Here is a 19,345-nt window from a genome sequence, read left to right as displayed (position 1 = left end):
TCACCAACAACAGCCTAACCAGGTGGAGGGTGCTAACGGAATGGGGGCTAGACCCCAACCTCCTCCAAGAATCCCTGCAGACAACGCCAACACCTTCCTTGAGGTGTTGTAGGCTCTACAACACTCGCAACAACAAATAATGGATGAAATCCGTCAGCTAAAAATAGACAGAATGAAGGAAAAAGCGAGCCAACATGATCCAGAACATGCGGCAGACAAAGAAGAGACATTAGCAGGAGGTGTTCCATAGAATGCGGATCAATGTTTTATTACTATGGCTGAAGTAGTGGCTCTCCTGGAGCAAGAGAGAGCCAGAGGACCCAAGGAGAGATTCTATGCAAGAAGGCCTCCATACCCATTAAAGGTGCTCAGTAAACCATACCCCGAGAGGTACGAGCCGTGAGCTTTTGCACAGTATGATGGCAGGAAGGGAAGTACTGTTGAGCACATGAGCAAGTTCATTGATACGCTTGGCCCTTACGCCACAGATGAAGACTTGTGTCTTCAAAAATTTTCTAAATCATTGTGTGATCGGGCTTACACCTGGTACATTGGCTTAAAGCTAGGATCGATCCCAACATGGGATGACATGGTGGATGTATTTTGTACTAAATACTTCCACAGAGAAGAAACGGTAACACTTGCGACTCTGCAAGCAACTAAGCAAAGGAATGACGAAGACTTGATGGAGTATATTAAGAGATTCAGGGACATAGCACTTGATTGCTATGACCATTGCGAAGAAAGGACACTGGTAGAGATGTGTATGACAAATATGATCAGGGAGTACAGGGCAGTCCTGGAGAACTTAGAAATCTCCCAGTTTGCACAGTTGTTGCAAAAGGGAAAAAAAATTGCCCAGTCCGTAAAGCCAAGCACAGGCAAGAAAAGTGCTCCGCAAGCCATGACAGTGTCTACTGGTGAGTGGAGAAGGAAGACTGATGGGAGAGAGTACGATACTCCCCCACCAATACCAAGCACTTCGAAGGAGTTAGATGTGCTGCTAGACAAGTGGATAGCAGATGGGATCTTTAAGCCTAACCAAGTTTCTAGAGAGCCCACAGAAGAGGAGCGGAGGGACCCATGCTTTTGTTGTTTACACAATTACGTACAACATCTTACTGCAGAATGATGGGCACTCCACAGACTAGTGCATCGCAGGATCAAAGAAGGGACTTTAGAACTGTCCCAGCAAGAAGTCCAAAGAAGTCCACTTACAAACCACAAAGGGAAGGGTGCAGAGCGGTGGTAATTTACGCGGACCCAGGAGAGGATGAAGAAGAAAACCTAGCCTTACCTGCAGCGGCCATTACCACTTTACAACAGAACTCCAAGTTCAAAAATTTGTTCGACCAACTGGGACTCACAGTAAAGGAAAGAAAGGTAGCCACGGAGGCTTTAGTGAGCATCGCCTCTGGTGCAGGGGTAGAATGTCTATCGGCAGAAATCCTAGATGACAAGGCTCTCTTACAGGAGTCAATTGAAATCACTTTAGTAATGAAGATATGGAGGTGGGACACCCAGATCATAGGAGACCCCTATATTTAGCGGCATCCATAAATCAAATCCCAATAAAGAAAGCCTTGGTAGATATAGGTGCTTCTGTGAATCTCATTCCATTGAGCACTTTACAAGTGGCAGGAATTTCAGAAAGAAGGATTTAGGGGTGCCCAATGGAAGTGATAGGGTTCGGCAGATGGGGCGAGTACACCGAAGGCCACATTCAGCTGTGGTTGAAAGTAGGCCCCATAGCTTCTTTAGCTCAGTTCCACGTGGTGAAAACAGAAGTATCCTATTATGTGCTTTTGGGAAGGCCATGGTTGCACAAACACCGATTGATCCCATCCACCTATCACCAATGCGTGAAAGGAAGGCTGAATGGCAGGATGATATGCATAGCCGCAAACCCCTCACCGTTTGAGCAGGCAAAGGCCCATTTAGTAGAAACTATGTTCTATGATCAATGGGCTCCATTTGGGGAAAGCTCAGTATATGAGGTACCTTTGTGTCTAAGTGGGAAGATGTCCAAGATGACCTAGAGCCTGATCTAAGCAAATTATTGGCAGGAAAGAGGAAAAGGAGAGAAGCACCTGTCGTAGAATCAGATGACATACCTCAATGTGTCAAGGTCTGAGGCCCTGATGGCAGGATTGTATACAAATTATGAAGGCACAAGGGGCCCCCGATTGAAACACAGATGGGTCCCACCCAGGAATGGCAACACGAGAATTTGGCTTATTGCATGGTTCAAGAAAGTTCAGGGGAAGAAAATAATAAGGAGGAAAGTAAAGAAGTTGTGGCAAAAAAAGAGGTACAGGTTACGGCAGAAGAAGAAATGGAGGAAGTTGACCTGGGGTTTGCTTCGCAAGGACCGAGGCCCATCCTAATTAGTGCAAGTTTGACAGAAAAAAGAAAAATCAGAACTGGTATTGCCGTGGAAAGAATTCAAAGACGTCTTCACATAGGACTACAGTGAAATGCCAGGGTTAGACCCTGGGCTAGTTGCATATATGCTAAATGTGGACCCAGAGGCCAGGCCAGTGCCCAGCTTGCCAGGATATTTCACACGGAAATAGAAGGGTAATATGCATAATTTTTAATCAAACAAATGAAAACATAATTTATCTATAATGCTGCTTTTGTCTAACACTAAAACGGTTGGAATGAAAGAAAAATATATGAATTATGAATCAAAGGCTCTACAAAATCAACCAAATTGCTCATATAACTTGTGTAGCTTATTTGATACCAGAAACAATAGCAAAACATGAAGATATTCAAAAAAATTGTGATCTTTGTTAACTTTTCCACTGTCGTTGCCATTTTCTTTTTTTATATATATAAAGAAAACAGAGAATTGGGGGGAAAAAAAAAAAAACTAGTTGGGTACCTCTTGAGCCGGAGGTAGTGTACCTCTCTTGAGTCTCTCACGCGACATGACCTTTATGTTTGTTTCTTCTTCGGTGGCAGAGAGATCTGTGTGATTCGGAGTCGATGAAGATCAGAGAGCAAGTGGCAGTTTTTAAGAACACACAGGTTTTGGGTTTCAATCTAGCAACATGGCTTATGTGGAAAACAAGGTTTTTTTTTTTTCTGAGTTTTGACCCGTAACGAAACTAAAACAAAGTCAGTCCAACACTAAGCCGTAACACATGAACTGGGCTTGCACCTCCCTGTCTCGTCCGATACCTTAATTATATGAGATGGACACAGCAAGTTAGGAGGGTTCGGTATACTAATTCAGCTTTGAAAGACTTGGGGATGTTCTCAATGTACTTCTCTGCCTTCTGGATACCATGTACTTTAGCAATCAAATCAAGGTGGGCAGCATGATCTTGTTCAGTAAGGTCATGTTGCTTAGTAGTCTCCAACCACTCTGAGAACTGCAAAATAAATTAGATTTTAATAGAAGGTTAAAAATGCAACCAAGCATCGATCCTGACTACATAGGGTCAGCTACATGAATCTTTTTCCACATATCCTGCTTTACCTTTCACGATATTGTCTTTGCTGCAGATCATTGTTACAATCAACAAGCTATTATTATGACTGCAGCAGCTAAAAGTAAGCAAATTTAAATTTATCAATGCTTGAGAATCCAGGGAAACATATTATTGCATCAGATGTTTAACCAATTCCGTGATAGAACTAAGGGTATTATCTTCTTTCTTTTCTCCCTTTTGGCTAAGTCATAAGTGCACTAAGGAGTAATAAGACTTCATTCTTTTTTTGGTAGAACTATACAAGTAGTTCAGCCATAAGCCAACATTTTCACCTATAAGTGAAGGGTTATGGTTAGAACCTAAAGAAAGAAGGAGAGAGGTCCAGGGGGCTTTGCTTTGGATGTGAAGAGTAACAGTGCACAGAAGAGGTGGAGTGGTGTGGACACAAGATATAGCCTCCAATAATGCAAACATATGGGCATAGACGTAAAAAGATGATGACCTAACTCGTGGCCTTACTTTTTGTATTAGGTTTAGGAGTTTAAATTCGTTTTAGAGTAGTAACGTTATTTTCAATCCCTACAAGGATAATAAGTTTGGAACTCTATTTAAAGAACCCATGATTCAGTTTTGTTTACACTTTGATAGACTAATAAATTTCTCTTCGAATTTTCCTTCCAATGTTCTAGTGCTGACTCGAGCTACCCCTAGGACTTCACTCCTAGAAGTTTGTTCTCTTACTTGGTGCTGACTCAAAGCTAGCCAAAATGTTGATTCCTCAGTTATCCATCCTTAAATTTTTTGTTCTTTGATTTTTGTGTTGCATTAAGTTTTGGTTTTATTCAATGTCAAGGAGAAGAAAAAGAAGAAAGGAGAAATTGTGCTAGGCAATCTTGCTACAACACAAACATTTGACCATTGTTTAGTATGCCAAGTCAATAATAGCAAAAGTAGAAATTTCCATTACTAGGGATCAATAGTATTGGGATAAATTCCCATTACTAGGGATCAATAGTGCTGTGGACATAGCATTTCTCATAGACTAATAAAGTAATGTATGTAAATATAAATTATCATTTTAATTTTTAATAAATTTCATTTTTTTTATAAGTAATAATAGTTTTATTAATGATGAAAAAAAATACTCCATGTTCACAATGATGAATATAAAGTACCATGTACAATACAAGGATAAATTTAAGGATAAGTCTATATGGAATCCAATTCTGGAGAAAATGGAGAGGAGATTGGCGGGTTGGAAGCGCTTATATTTATCCAAGAGAGGTAGACTCAACCTAATCAAAAGCACCCTTTCTAATTTACCAACTTATTTTTTTTATCTTTATTTCCTATACCTGTAGTGTGGCTAATCGAATTGAGAGGCTCCAGCAGAATTTCTTATGGGGCAGTTTTGGAGATGATCCTAAAATTCATTTGGTTAAATGGGCTTCTGTTTGTGCTCCTATTTCTTTAGGTGGCTTAGGGATAAGGAAGATAAGACTTTTCAATGAAGATTTACTTGGAAAGTGGCTTTGGAGATTTGGGATTGAGAAAGATGCCCTTTGGAGACAAGTGATAGAGATGAAGTATGGAACACACACACACACACACACCTCCCGGGGGGGGGGTGGTGTACCAGGTCTGTGATTGGCCCTTATGGTGTTGGTTAATGGAAAAATATCAGCCAGGGATGGCCTTCTTTCTCGCGCCATATTCTGTATGATATTGGTGATGAGTCTAGAGTGAAGTTTTGGCAAGACCGGTGGTGTGGAGAGACTTCTCTTGTTGTTAGATATCCTGAATTGTTTAGATTTTGCAGGAATAAGGATGCCAGTGTGGCTGAGCTTATGAAGTCCGCCAATGGTGTCCTCATTTAGGATGTGAGATTCTTTAGGGGGGTGCATGATTGGGATCTAGCGGCTATGTCAGACTTCATGGAAACCATATATGGTTCTCATTTAAGGGGGCTATGTGAGGATAAAATGTGTTGGATACCTAGCAAAGATAAGGGCTTCCTGGTTAGAGACTATTATAGAATTTTAGTTGGCAACACTTTCTTTGGTTTTCCTTGGAAAAGTATTTGGAAGTAGAAGATTCCATCTAGAGTAGCTTTCTTTGTTTGGACTGCTGCCTTAGGAAAATGCTTGACGATTGATAATTTACAAACAAGGAAGGTGTGGATTTTGGATTGGTGCTACATGTGTAAGAGAAATGGTGAATCGGTTGACCATCTATTCCTTCATTGTCCTTCTGCTATGGATCTATGGTCTATGGTTTTGGGTCTATTTGGTGTAACTTGGGTTATGCCGCTCACTGTTTTGGGGCTGTTAGGGTGTTGGCAAGGCAGCTTTGGTCGTCATCAAAATGATTACATTTGGTCCATTATTTCTCATTGCTTAATGTGGTGTCTTTGGAGGGAGAGAAAGAGTAGATGTTTTGAAGATATTGAGAGATCTATTTCGGACCTCAAGCTTCTCTTTTTAGAACTTTAAGGGATTGGTTGTTTGCTTTGCAACAACAATCATTCCCTTTTTTTATTGATTTCCTAGACTCTTGCAATTTTTGTATTTGATTTCCTTTCCCTTGTTCACTCCCTGTGTACTAGGGTGTTCCTTTTTTATATCAATATAACTTATTACTTATCCAAAAAAAAAAAAAACATGAAATTCAAGTGATCAATAGGTCTCTCAACATCCTCAAACATGTGTCTGTTCCATTCCTTCCATACTAACCACATCAAGCACACCAGCACCAAATTCCATACATCGGAGTAATGCATGGAATTTAATGTCATCTCTTATTTATATTCTCCAATTTTTTTTTATATTATATATAGTTTATATCAAATATGGTAGGTTACACATACACTCAGTAGCTCTTGAATTTACAACCTCAAGTTTCACCTCATTCGCATGGAGAAGATTTTCCATTTGAGCTACAACTAATGGGCATCGATTAATAGAAATTCCTAATGATGCAATTGGTTTGAGGAATATGTATTCTTTATTTGAGGCATTAATTAATAACTTGTTTTCTTTTGGCAATATATATAATTTGAATATAGTACATAACAAGGTGATGCTGGAAAGCTTTTGGATAAAACAATGACAAACTAGCAAAATATGTCTTCATTTTACCTTTAAAGGTACAAAAATGTCATAGGCAAAGTGCAAGCAAACATATGCATTTCAGCAAAATCAGACATGCATTTCATAATTTGTGACAAAAAATGAAAATAATAATAATAATAATAATAATAATTTATTTAGGGAATATCAAGAAATAGCACTTGCAATGTCTTGCCATACATCCTACGCTTCCGAAGGCTAACTATGATTTTAGAAATACTGAGTCGGTTACTGTTACATATATTTTTATATTAAAATTTCAAATTTGTCAAAGGTTTTAGGAAAGAACTTTATAATTTATTGTTCATGTTTCATGTGTTTATTTAAAGCACTATTTACATGGGTTTCAATTAGCTCAATTGAAAAAAAAAATTTATCGTCAAATAAGAGATTTAAGGTTTGAACCACACCTATACCAAAAAACCTAATGGTGTTTTGGACTAATGATAAAGAGTAATTATTATTAAAAGTTACAGGTTGAAATTTTATCATATTAAAAAAAATAAAAAATAAAACCTACTTACGGTACAACTAGATGTACTCTATAAATCCAAATATTTCAAGTAATATTCACCATAAATTGCTTTCAAAACTCAATATCACAAAATCTCTACTACAAGCTCTATAGATAGAGCTAGAGTTTTGTTTAATATTAAAATGCCAAACAGACACATTTCGTAAAGACAAAGACTTACTATATTATGGAAGCTACTTTAACGACATACTTTATGGTTAGATTCTTATGAACCTTGTAATGTAATTTATATATTGGATCATATTGTTTTGCCTCTTTACACTAGTTTAGAATCAAACTAAAGCAAGGGATTTCTTTGAAATAGTTTTCTGAAAAGTAAAGCAAGCATAACATCAAGCTTTTACTGTGGGGGTGATTTCATAAGGTGAGTGAAGGTTCACCTGCTTCTAAGATAAGTGGGAATGACCTTATCTTGAAATGTTGGTAATTATTATGTGTCTCTAAATTGTTGTTTAATACAAACACATGTATAAGATCAAGTATATAGTTAGATACTCGAAGAGGTCTGGATACCTCCAAGGGATTCCTCCCTGTAATAACCTAGTGTATGTGGGAAGGTGGGATTGTATATTATAAGAATCCAATTTCCTAATTGTCTATTGATTCTCAGTTTAGTAGTTCTTCGAGGGAATCTACCTCTAATAGCAACTCAAAGAATTAGCTACTCTTCATATTATTTCTTCAATGAATCCTTTACAATCTGAGTTGTGGTTTATATCCTATTCTAACTAACTAAGTACAACACCTCACAGCTTGTCTATCTAAGCTCAACTAACTAAGTACAACACTTTAATGCAACACACCCAATTACAGCAGTACAACACTTCTAAAGCTATTGCACAACACTTTAACAGCACACCCTATACTCTTGCACTGACCCCACACACTGCTCTGCATGGTCCAACACACTATCCTGCACTGTCCATCACACTGCCCTGCACTCTGCACTGACTCATCACAATGTCTTCAATGCCCTTAGTGAGGCTCCTATCATTGTCGCTCCCTTTAAAGCACCTTGCCCACAAGGTGAGGGTATTGAACCTGCAATTTATGAAGGAGTTCCCAAGTGGCATTAGCTGGAGAAGATCCCTCCCAGTGAACCAACACCTCCGTAGCAGCCTTGTACCTTCTGAGTTGACATTGCCTTTGCTGCAAAATAGCCTTCGGTTCAGGAGTAATGTGGCCCTGAGCATCAACTGGTGGAAGGGTTGGGATAGGAGTAACAGATTGCCCAACTTTAGCCTTCAAGCAAGAGACATGGAACATAGGATGGACCCCTGAAGTGGAAGGCAAATCCAGTTTATATGCTACAGACCCCACCTTCTGCAGAATTTGAAAAAGGCCAAAGAACTTAGGTGCTAACTTTCCCACCTTAGACCAACGAAGGGAGTGTTGTTTGAAGGGTTGCAGCCTTAGAAAAACCCAATCACCCACCTCAAAACTTCGTTCTTGCCTATGTTTGTCAGCCTGTAACTTCATTCTGTCTTGAGTAGCCACTAAGTTGCCCTTAAGAAGTTCCAAAATCTGCTGCCTAGTTACTAAAAAATCATCCACAGCAGCAGCCTTAGTGAGGCCAAGAATATAGTCCAGCAACTTAGGGGGTTGAAAACCATAAAGGGCCTCAAAAGGAGTCACCTTAGTTGCAGTGTGAAAGTTAGTATTAAACCAGTACTCAGCCAAAGGTAACCATTCTACCCACTGTTTTGGTTTGTCCCCAGCAAAGGCTCTCAGATATTGCTCAAGACTTCTATTAACCACCTCAGTCTGACCATCAGATTGAGGGTGGTATGCAGAGGACATAGCCAAGTCAACTCCTTGCAACCTAAACAGCTCCTCCCAAAACCTTGAAGTAAACACTGGGTCCCTATCACTTACTATAGAAGTAGGCAGCCCATGTAACTTGAAAATGTGAGTCATGAATAAGGAAGCCGCTTTAACTGTTGTATAAGGATGAGACAGTGGAATAAAATGGACATATTTGGTAAGTCTGTCCACTACCACCATTATCACATCATGCCTTAAGGACTTAGGTAACCCTTCCACAAAATCCATACTAATGCAAGACCAGGGTGTATGAGGGATCTCTAAGGGCTGTAACAGTCCAGCTGGTTTACTTGTCTCATGTTTAATCCGTTGACACAACTCACAACCTTTAATATACTCCTTCAAGTCCTTCTTCATTCCCTTCCAAAACCAATCCCTTTTAGCTCTGTGAAAGGTCTTCAAATAACCAGAATGTCCACCCAATGGACTGTCATGCACTAAACTCATCACTTTAGACTTCAAACCACAATTAGAGCCCAAGTAAAGTCTTCCTTTATATAAGAAAAGTCCATTTTGCAGACTAAACTTGCCAACAGTAGCCGAATTAGAATGGATTGTTTTTAGAATTTCTTGCACCTTCACATCAGTAGAATAGCTAGCTTTCAATTCCTCAAGCCAAGACGGATGAGGAAAGGAAATGAGAAACAAGCTATTAATGCTGTCTAAACAAAACCAACTTAAGTCTGAATGATCACAATGAACCAGCACCAAAACAGAAGGTTCATCAGAATCTACCAACTCCACTTGATTGAACACAACAGAATTTGAATTAGAGTGAACCATCTCACCTTGTCTGGATAATGCATCAGCCACTACATTTTCCTTTCCTTTCTTATAGTCAATGATAAAGGAGTAACCAAGGAGCTTAGTTATCCATCTTTGCTGCATAGGTGTGCCAATTCTCTGCTCTAGCAGGTACTTCAAGCTTTGATGATTAGTTTTGATCACAAAGGGCTTCCCAAACAAATAGGTTCTCCACTTCCTTACTGCTGTCACAAGGGCCAGCAACTCCTTTTCATATGTAGATAAATGAGCACTCTTACCTTTCAAAGGTTGGCTGTAAAAAGCAATGGGCCTTTCTTGCTGCATCAACATAGCCCCAATTCCAAAACCATAAGCATCACACTCTATCACAAAGGGTTGAGAAAAATCAGGTAAGGCCAGGACAGGAGGTTGAGAAACAGCTTGTTTGAGACTCTGGAATGCTTGGTCAGCTTGTTCAGTCCACCCAAAGGCATCCTTCCTAAGAAGGTCAGTCAATAGGGCAGCAATGGACCCATAACCTTTTATGAACTTCCTGTAGTAACCTGTTAATCCCAGGAAACCTCTCAAAGCTTTCACAGTCTTAGGAATAGGCTAGTCTAGCATCGCTTGAGTCTTATTAGGATCAGTCTTCACTCCATGGCTTGAGATAACATGTCTCAAATACTCAACTTTAGAGCAAGCAAAGGTGCATTTACTTCTCTTGGCAAACAATTTATGATCAAGCAGCACCTTCAAGACTGACCTAAGATGCAAAACATGAGAATCCATGTCCTTACTATAGACTAGAATATCATCAAAAAATACAAGGACAAACTTCCTAAGGTAAGACTTGAACATATTATTCATGAGAGATTGAAATGTAGAAGGAGCATTAGTTAACCCAAAGGGCATGACCAAGAACTCATAATGGCCTTCATGAGTCCTAAAAGCTATTTTCTCCACATCCTCCTCCTTCATTCTAATCTGGTGATAACCAGACCTCAAATCCAACTTAGAGAACACCCAAGCACCACTCAATTCATCCAAGAGCTCATCCACCACCGGAATGGGAAACTTATCCTTGATAGTATCATTGTTAAGAGCCCTATAGTCCACACACATCCTCCAACTACCATCTGCCTTCCTTACTAACAACACTGGTGAAGCAAAAGGGCTTTGGCTATTTCGGATTGAACCAGACTCAAGCAAGTCCTTAACAATGGTTTCAATTTCAGTCTTTTGATAATATGGATACCTGTAGGGTCTTTGACAAGTTGGTTGAGTACCTGGCTTGAGAATAATTTGATGCTCATGTCCTCTACAAGGAGGTAAGCCCTTTGGTTCATCAAAAACAGTAGCATGAACCCCATCAAGGAACCCGTAGGTTTAATACCCTGCAACCTTATTTGTCTATCCTGATACATGAACCCCATCTTGAGTTGCTTGAAATCCCAACTAATAAGGCCAAGAGTGCAAAGCCATTGAGTTCCCAGCACCACATCACAGCCCCTTAAAGACGACACATGCAAATTCACTATAAACTCATTGCCTTGCATTTTAAGCATTAAATCTTTACATTCTCCTTGAGTTCTGATCACCTCTCCATTAGCCACCTTCACCTCCAAAATTCTTGTAGTGTCCACACCCAACTTCAAAGTTCTTACCAAGACAGCATCAAGGAAATTATGGGAACTCCCAGTATCTAAAAGAATCACTACCCAATGTCCTCTAATCTGACCCAACACCCTCATGGTACCCGGGAAAGGACTGCCCAATAATGCATATAGAGTAATATCAGCTTGGTTCAATTGCAATTCTGTAGTTAAATCCTCATTCCCCACTTCCATTTGACACACTTCTTGAACTTCATCAATCATGAATAGTTTGAGTCCTTTACACTTGTGTCTGGGTTGCCATTTTTCATCACAGTAATAACACAAGCCTTTCTTTCTTCTCTCTTCCATCTGGGCTGATGTGATCTTTTGTATAGGCACCTTAGCTTCAGCTTTATTGTCATGCCTAGTTGTTGGATATTCTTGCCAATTAGTCTTGCTAGATTCTTGAAATGGTCTATAAACCTTCCTACATGTGAACAAATATTCCTTCTAGATTTTGGCTATCCCAAACGCAGCACTCAATGTCCTTGGATTTTGCATCCTCACAACCAACCTTATCTCATCCTTTAATCCACTTAAAAAACAACTCAACTTATGAGACTCAGGTAAATTCTTGATCCTATTGCTCAACATCTTAAACTGACTTTTATAAACAGCCACCGTAGTACTCTGTTTAAGCTTCGTTAATTTTCCATAGGATCATCATATGAGGAAGGTCCAAACCTGACCTGCATAACTCTAACAAATGTTTCCCATGAATCCAAAGATCTTTCACAATCTTGAAACCAGATTAAAGCCTCATCATCAAGATGATAAGAAGCATTCAAAACCTTCTCTTCTCTAGGAATTTCATAATACCTAAAGAATTGTTCAGCTCTAAAAATTCAAGCAGACGGATCACCTCCACTGAACCTAGGAAACTCCAATCTAATAGGTTTAGGGAATTGAAAACCTACCTCAGGTCTTTGGTGAGCTTGATTTGATCACACCTCTGTTTCTTGATTGTTTCCTGGTTGAGGAACAGAGCCTTCGTGTTGTTGCCTTGCTGGTAGTCTCTCTTCGAACGCAGCTTGCAGTCCCTTGAAATTGTTGTCTAAAGCTTCCAACCTTCGAGAGATCATTTCCATGGTAGAAGCATGATCATCTAACCTCTGCTGAACCGATGAAACAGTCTCGCTCAAAAGGGAGTATCTTGTTTCTTGCACCATGATTGAACTGGCTCTGATACCAAATTATAAGAATCCAATTTCCTAATTGTCTATTGATTCTCAGTTTAGTAGTTCTTCAAGGGAACTAGACCTCCATTGATTGATTCTTCGAGGGAATCTACCTCCAATAGCAACTCAAAGAATTAGCTACTCTTCATATTATTTCTTCAATGAATCCTTTACAATCTGAGTTGTGGTTTATATCCTATTCTAACTAAGTACAACACCTCATAGCTTGTTTATCTAAGCTCAACTAACTGAGTACAACACTTTAATGCAACACACCCAATTATAGCAGTACAACACTTCTAAAGCTACTGCACAACACCTTAACAGCACACCCTATACTCTTGCACTGACCCCACACACTGCTTTGCATGGTCCAACACAATATCTTGCACTGTCCATCACACTGCCCTGCACTCTGTACTGACTCACCACAATGTCTTCAATGCCCTTAGTGAGGCTCCTATTAGTATACACTCGAGAAAATAGTTAAGTACTCAAAGAGTCTGGATACCATCGTTTCTATAAAAAAAAAATGGCATATATAATAACCTAGTATGTGTGGGGCTATGGCTTTTTTTGGTGCCAGCAACCTGGTCGAGGAGGTGGAACCTTAGAGCAATGGAGGAGAGAGGGAGAGACGTAGACATTTTTTTTTTGGGTTTAGAGATAAATATGGAATGACATAAATAAGGGATAATAAATGAGATCAACCAGAATATCAACATTAATGATTGTATTTTTTTACCATTAGAACTATTTAAATCCAATAGTTTAGAAAACGTGTTATTTAGAGTTGCATCAAGTGTAACTTGAACTCATCTATATATATATATATATGATCTCTAAATGTTTTCTTAGGACAAACCATTAAAGATTTATTTAGTGATCAATTCAGGTATCAAATCCAAAATTCTTTGGTAATTTTTGGAGTAATATACATATTACACTGTTTACTTCAAGGTGGTCGATATCGTACCAGTACCAGCCAGTATGTACCATACTGGTAAATTCTTTGGTAATTTTTTTTTTAAAGTACTATTTTTTTTGTAAGTAAAAAGTAAATGATATTATTGTAAAAGTACTATTCAATTTCAGATTTATGCATTTGTACATTCAATCCATGCACTAAGGTGTAAATTACATGGATATTCTCATATGGTATACAAGTGATTATGTATATATGCCTCGGCTAGTTGTTCCAAACTATTGACTGTTTAGGTACAATTAAAAATCAAAAGCACTATCTAAAAGGGGGAAAATAATAAAACTGATAGCACAACTGATAGCAACACTAAATCTTTAAAAAAAAAAAAAACTAATAGAATACCTCAATAAATAATTTAGGCAACCATTATCAAATGATAACCATGCACTACCATTCCTCTCTCAATCCCAAGCAGAAGGAAACATCTTACCTTAAATCCTTATGTGTGATGCCATGTAGAGCATGTTGATGACCATGTACTTGTCCATGCTGAAAAAATCGCTATAACCGGGCAGCCTTTGATATGCTCTTTCGCCTCTTGATCAGGCCCTCCATCAAACTAAATACAGTGGATTTATTTATAGAGACACCTTTCTGAGTGAGTTCTTCATAAATGCACATTGCTTCCTTGTATTTCCCTTGAGTACACAGCTCCTTGATCTGTTTCAAATGAGCAATATAACTCGAATTAGACCATTCTGGATTATCATGGTTTCCATCATCTTGCCCCTTGCCCAGTTGTGATGACTGATCAAATAGTTTTCCCATTTCAACCATTTTTGACATAAACTCCTCTACTTCCTTAATTCTGCCCGCATCTGTAAGCGCACCAAGAATGGCATTATATGTATACTGGTCAAGACCTAATTTCTTCTCTTCCATTTCTTCAAGAAGATCAAATGCATCCTCAAATTTCCCCTCTTTGCATAAGCTTGAAATTAATGTGTTGTAAGTGGCTGTATCAATTGTTTTCCCTTTTGAAATCCATGTATTGAAAAGCTTAAGAGCCTTTTCTAGCATACCCTCTCTACAAAGCCCATAAAGAAGAATATTACACGTAAACACATCCCGACTTAAATGAATTCTCGACCATTTTGTTGTGGAACTAAAATGCTTTCTCAATATCCCCCTCCCAGCAGTAATCATGTATAATAGTGTTGTATGAAGTTTCATCTGGGACAAAACCACTCCCTAAAAGCTCATTCAATTTGTCTATTGCTTGATCAATTTTTCCAGATTGGCATAGTCCTCCAATTATAGAGTTATAGGTGAAAATACTGGGAAGGACTCCTTTCTCCTTCATCGTATCCCAAACCTCCAAGGCTTTGTCTAGCTTTTCATCCTTAAAGTATCCCATCATCAAAGTTCCATAGCTTACCTCATCAATAATATAACCTTGCCTAGTGGCACTATTGAGCAACTTATAAGCCTCAGCAAGCTTCTTCTCCCCACAAAGAGTGTGTAGAATGGTATTAAGGGTAATAGTATCCATCTTCAAGCCTTTCCTACCTATCTCATCCATCATTCTAAACGCTTCCCCCATGTTCCTTGCTTTACAATACCATTAATCAAAGTATTGTAAGTAACGCAATCTAGAGAAAACCCATTTTCTTCCATCTTCCTCACAGTATTACTTGCTTCTTACATCTTCCCCTCCTTACAAAACCACTTAACCAATATATAATGAGTAACTACATTCGTCTTCACTCCTTTCTCACTCATTTCCTCAATCAACTTCGACGCATCCAAACTTCCCTGCCACTTAAAACACCCGTTAATCAACGTATTATACATAACCACATCTGGCAACAATTACAAATTCTCCATCTCATCTCTCAAACTAAAAGCTTCCTCCATCCTACCCTCCTTACACAACCCCCAGATCAACATATTATACATCCAAATATTAGGCAACAAATTATCCCTTGTCATCAACTCCATCACACTCCCCGCCTCCTTCAACCACCCTGTCTTACAATACCCACAAACCAAAATATTATACTTGTTCCGATTTGGCAACAACCCTCTATTCTTCATATCCAACAACAAATCCCTAGCCTCATTCAACCTCCCTTTTTTACAAAACACGTCCAATATTGTATCATAACTCACATTATCAGGCGAACAACCAAACTCGCTCATTTTATTCACCAAACCCTAAAACATCACTAAACTTGTTCTCCAAACAATACCCATAAATCATAATATTAAAGCTATTAGTATTCAAATTCACACCTAACTTAATAGCATTCTTAAAAACATCTCTACAAAACAAAATCGAATACGTGGACGAGTGTCTCACTAGAGCATTGAGGAGTGTGTTGCAAGTAAGCGAATTTAGGGGGAGATGAAGGCGCTTCATCTTGTGGAAAATCTGCGTAGTGAGGTGGGGTTGCTTGGATTGGACATAGGCACCAATTTCCATATAGCAACATCATGAACAACATCATGCATCTTCACGGTGCCCTTTTTGGAACCATCTTCCAACAAACAAGAGTCCTTTAGATTTTCAATTAAAGCTATTCCTTTATTGACTGAATCCACATAGTTTTGCTGTTCATCTATCAAACTTCTACTCGCCAATATAGTACTAGTTCACTGACTTCAATTGAGAAGTACTCAGGAAACAAAGAGTAGTATAGGAAACAAGATTTTGTGTTGTTACCTTGTAATGAGTCGTAACTCCACTTCAAAGGCTTATAGACCTCATCCTCAATGCCTTCTACAGAAGGCACTAACCTTTGCAACTCTTTTAAGGCATCTTCCCATAGCTAAACCTTTGTCTTTCTTCTCATAGCAGCTCCCACTATGATGATGGCTAGAGGTAATCCGCAACATTCTCTTGCAATTGCTTCTGCAAATGGTTTAATTCCTTCCAAATGAGCCATGTCTCTTGCCTTTTGACTGAACAATTGCTAAGCTTTTTCATCATTTAATATTGAAAAAGCTTAGCAATTGTTCAACATTCTTTTGCAATTGCTTCTACAAATGGTTTAATTCCTTCCAAATGAGCCACATCTCTTGCCTTGTGACTGAACAATTGCTAAGCTTTTTCATCATTTAATATTGAAAAAGCTTAGCAATTGTTCAGTCAAAAGGCAGGAGATGTGGCTCATTTGGAAGGAATTAAACCATTTGCAGAAGCAATTGCAAGAGAATGTTACGGATTACCTCTAGCCATCATCATAGTCGGAGCTGCTATGAGAAGAAAGACAAAGGTTGAGCTATGGGAAGATGCATTTGAAAACCACTTGAAAAAATTTTGAAGCACATTGATGAATTAAGCATTACAAAACACAATACAGAGATTATAATGCATAATTACATCCAATCAACAAGCCAATTTCATCAATTTCATCCTAATTGAACAAAATCCCCAATTCAGAACGAATAAAACCCTAGAAATTTCAATTTCTCACAAAACCCAAAATTGATCGAATTAAACTATCAAGATTATGTTTATAGCTTGTCCCCATAAAAACCCACTGATCAATTTCACAAAATTGGGCTTGAAACATCAAAAATCCCAAAAAGAGAAAGGTCCGAAAATATGAGGAAAAATGCATGAAAATGCAAATAAACTAAAAAAATGAGGGGCAAAAGAGACTTACCGGCTTGAGGAAAGAGAAATCTTGCAAAAATTTTGGAGGAAAACAACAAAAAATCGCTGTAGATCCTTGCCTAGTCGGAGAGAGAAAAGAAAGTTTGAAAAAACTTTTGAAAAAGTAAGTTGAATCAGTCAAAGAGTACTGTTTAAAAAAACCTGATTCACGACTTTCGATTGATCGAAAATTACTTTCAATTGATCGAATCACTCCGAAATTTTTAAAAGGAATTTTAAATATTTTCGATCGATCGAAAATCAGAATGGATCGATCGAAATAGGTAGCGGATCTCAGTATTTTGAGAAAAATTACAGCTTTGAAAAACTCAAACCAAAATTTTTTTTTGTTTAAAAAAAAAAAAAAAAAAACTCCTCAAAGCATTAAAATCAATGAACCACATGGATCTCAGTATTTTGAGAAAAATTACAGCTTTGAAAAACTCAAACCAAAATTTTTTTTTGTTTAAAAAAAAAAAAAAAAAAACTCCTCAAAGCATTAAAATCAATGAACCACAATGCATTAGTATGAGATGAAATGGAATGCTTTTTCAAAAACCCGAATTTGTAATCCCAGTTTCTCCAAGGAAAGTTTCAGCCAATTCTTCCTTTAAATTCACAAGCAAAAAAAATGTTTTGCATAATACTGAAGGTATTTTCAAACTTGGTTGGTCAGACCAAAAACACACACAATAACATGTACAGTGTTTAGTAAAGAGTAACTTGTGTAGTGTGTGCAAACTAGCAAAAGCTTGAGATACATGTAAGGTGATATGTGAATAGAAATCAATCACAAAGTCTACACAATTCATCACACAAAATTTAAAAGAGACTATCATCTAAAGAGTTACATCATATAACTCCCACATCTCCTAGAACATAAGCTTGCAATCATGTAAGTTTCTTAAATTTTTGCCTCATAGTTATGTGAAATGACATCAAGCCTAATAGTACACACCAATTTTAATTATGTGAGATGGCATCAAGCCTAATAGTACACACCAATTTTAAGCATTAAGCAATTAAGCCAAGACATCACCTTATGTTCTTTTTGTGCATGTGTAATAAGTACACAAAATCTTATGATATGCACTAAGGTGTTCATGATTGGCTAGTGAACAGTGGTGAGATGGTTATTTATGCATTTCTCAAAAGGATCAAGTCCGACAGTCAAATAACATGTTACTTCAAGATTAAGACAAAAAGATCAAAAACCATAAACATCTTTCCCACACAACATGCACTACAAAGTTTCAGCTAGTCAAGTGCAATAAATAATCTCATCAACGCTAAACAAGGTACATAAGACATGTTATGTGTAAATAAATTGACCAACCTTATTTTTAAAAACTAAGAAACATAGTGCCATAACATATTTTGCTTTTCTCTTTATTTATTTATTAAAAGAGTAAACAAATAAATCCTAGAATGAAATGCATGAATGTAATGCAATGCAAGTCCTAGAACAAAAAAAACACAAAAAAATACAGAAAACCAAAGAACAATGGTCACAAAGGAATGAGCAATGAAGCACAAGGACCATGTCAGAAAGACTCAATTAGATTGAGTCTTTTACATCCAAAACCTTTTAGATGCACCACGAGCATTGGAGTTCTTATTCACATTCGAGTGATTTCCAACTCCAAAATTGGAATAAAGGTTCAACGCCTTTACCAATTCACCAATGAGTGCCATAGAATCTTATGCTTGAGGCACAAGCACCTTTGGTTTGTTTGTTCTCTTAGCAGCTTGAAGCTTGTAACATTTAGGACGAATGTGCCCAGACTTTTCACAATAGTGACAAACCCAAGCAGGTTTCCTATGTATCTTGTCCTTAGAAAGGGTAGAATCCTTAGGTTTAGACTCTCCTAGATCAACTCTAATCTTCCTAGGTGGTGAAACTTCTATGGGTTTAACTACCTCACTCATAGGGGGCTTAACAGTTTCACTCACAACCTCACTTGCAAAAGGTTCAGAATAAGATGAAGGACCAAAGTTTGTGGAATGTGGTGCAGAATTAAAGATGCTTTTAACATATCCTAAACCAGATTTATCAGAAGCATACTTTTGAACATTCAATATTTGATCAAGTTTAGAACTAGCAGATCTAGCAACAGATAAATTATATTCCAAAGTTTTAACTTTATCAAGTAAGAGCATATTCTCAGATTTAACATTGTTCAAAAGATCATTAGTATTAAACAAATTAACAAGCAAATTCTTCTTTTCAAGCTCAAGAGATTCAATTTTCT

General features: G+C 37.9%; 1 pseudogene; it reads right to left on the bottom strand.

The window, feature by feature from the left end:
- Nucleotides 1–2,892: 2,892 nt before the first annotated feature.
- LOC112006373 (pentatricopeptide repeat-containing protein At2g16880-like) lies at nucleotides 2,893–16,056 on the bottom strand (annotated as a pseudogene).
- Nucleotides 16,057–19,345: the final 3,289 nt, after the last annotated feature.

Source organism: Quercus suber, unplaced genomic scaffold, assembly GCF_002906115.3.
Source record: "Quercus suber isolate HL8 unplaced genomic scaffold, Cork oak 2.0 scaffold_533, whole genome shotgun sequence".
Taxonomy (NCBI): domain Eukaryota; kingdom Viridiplantae; phylum Streptophyta; class Magnoliopsida; order Fagales; family Fagaceae; genus Quercus; species Quercus suber.
This window is presented reverse-complemented; position numbering and strand designations above follow the sequence as displayed.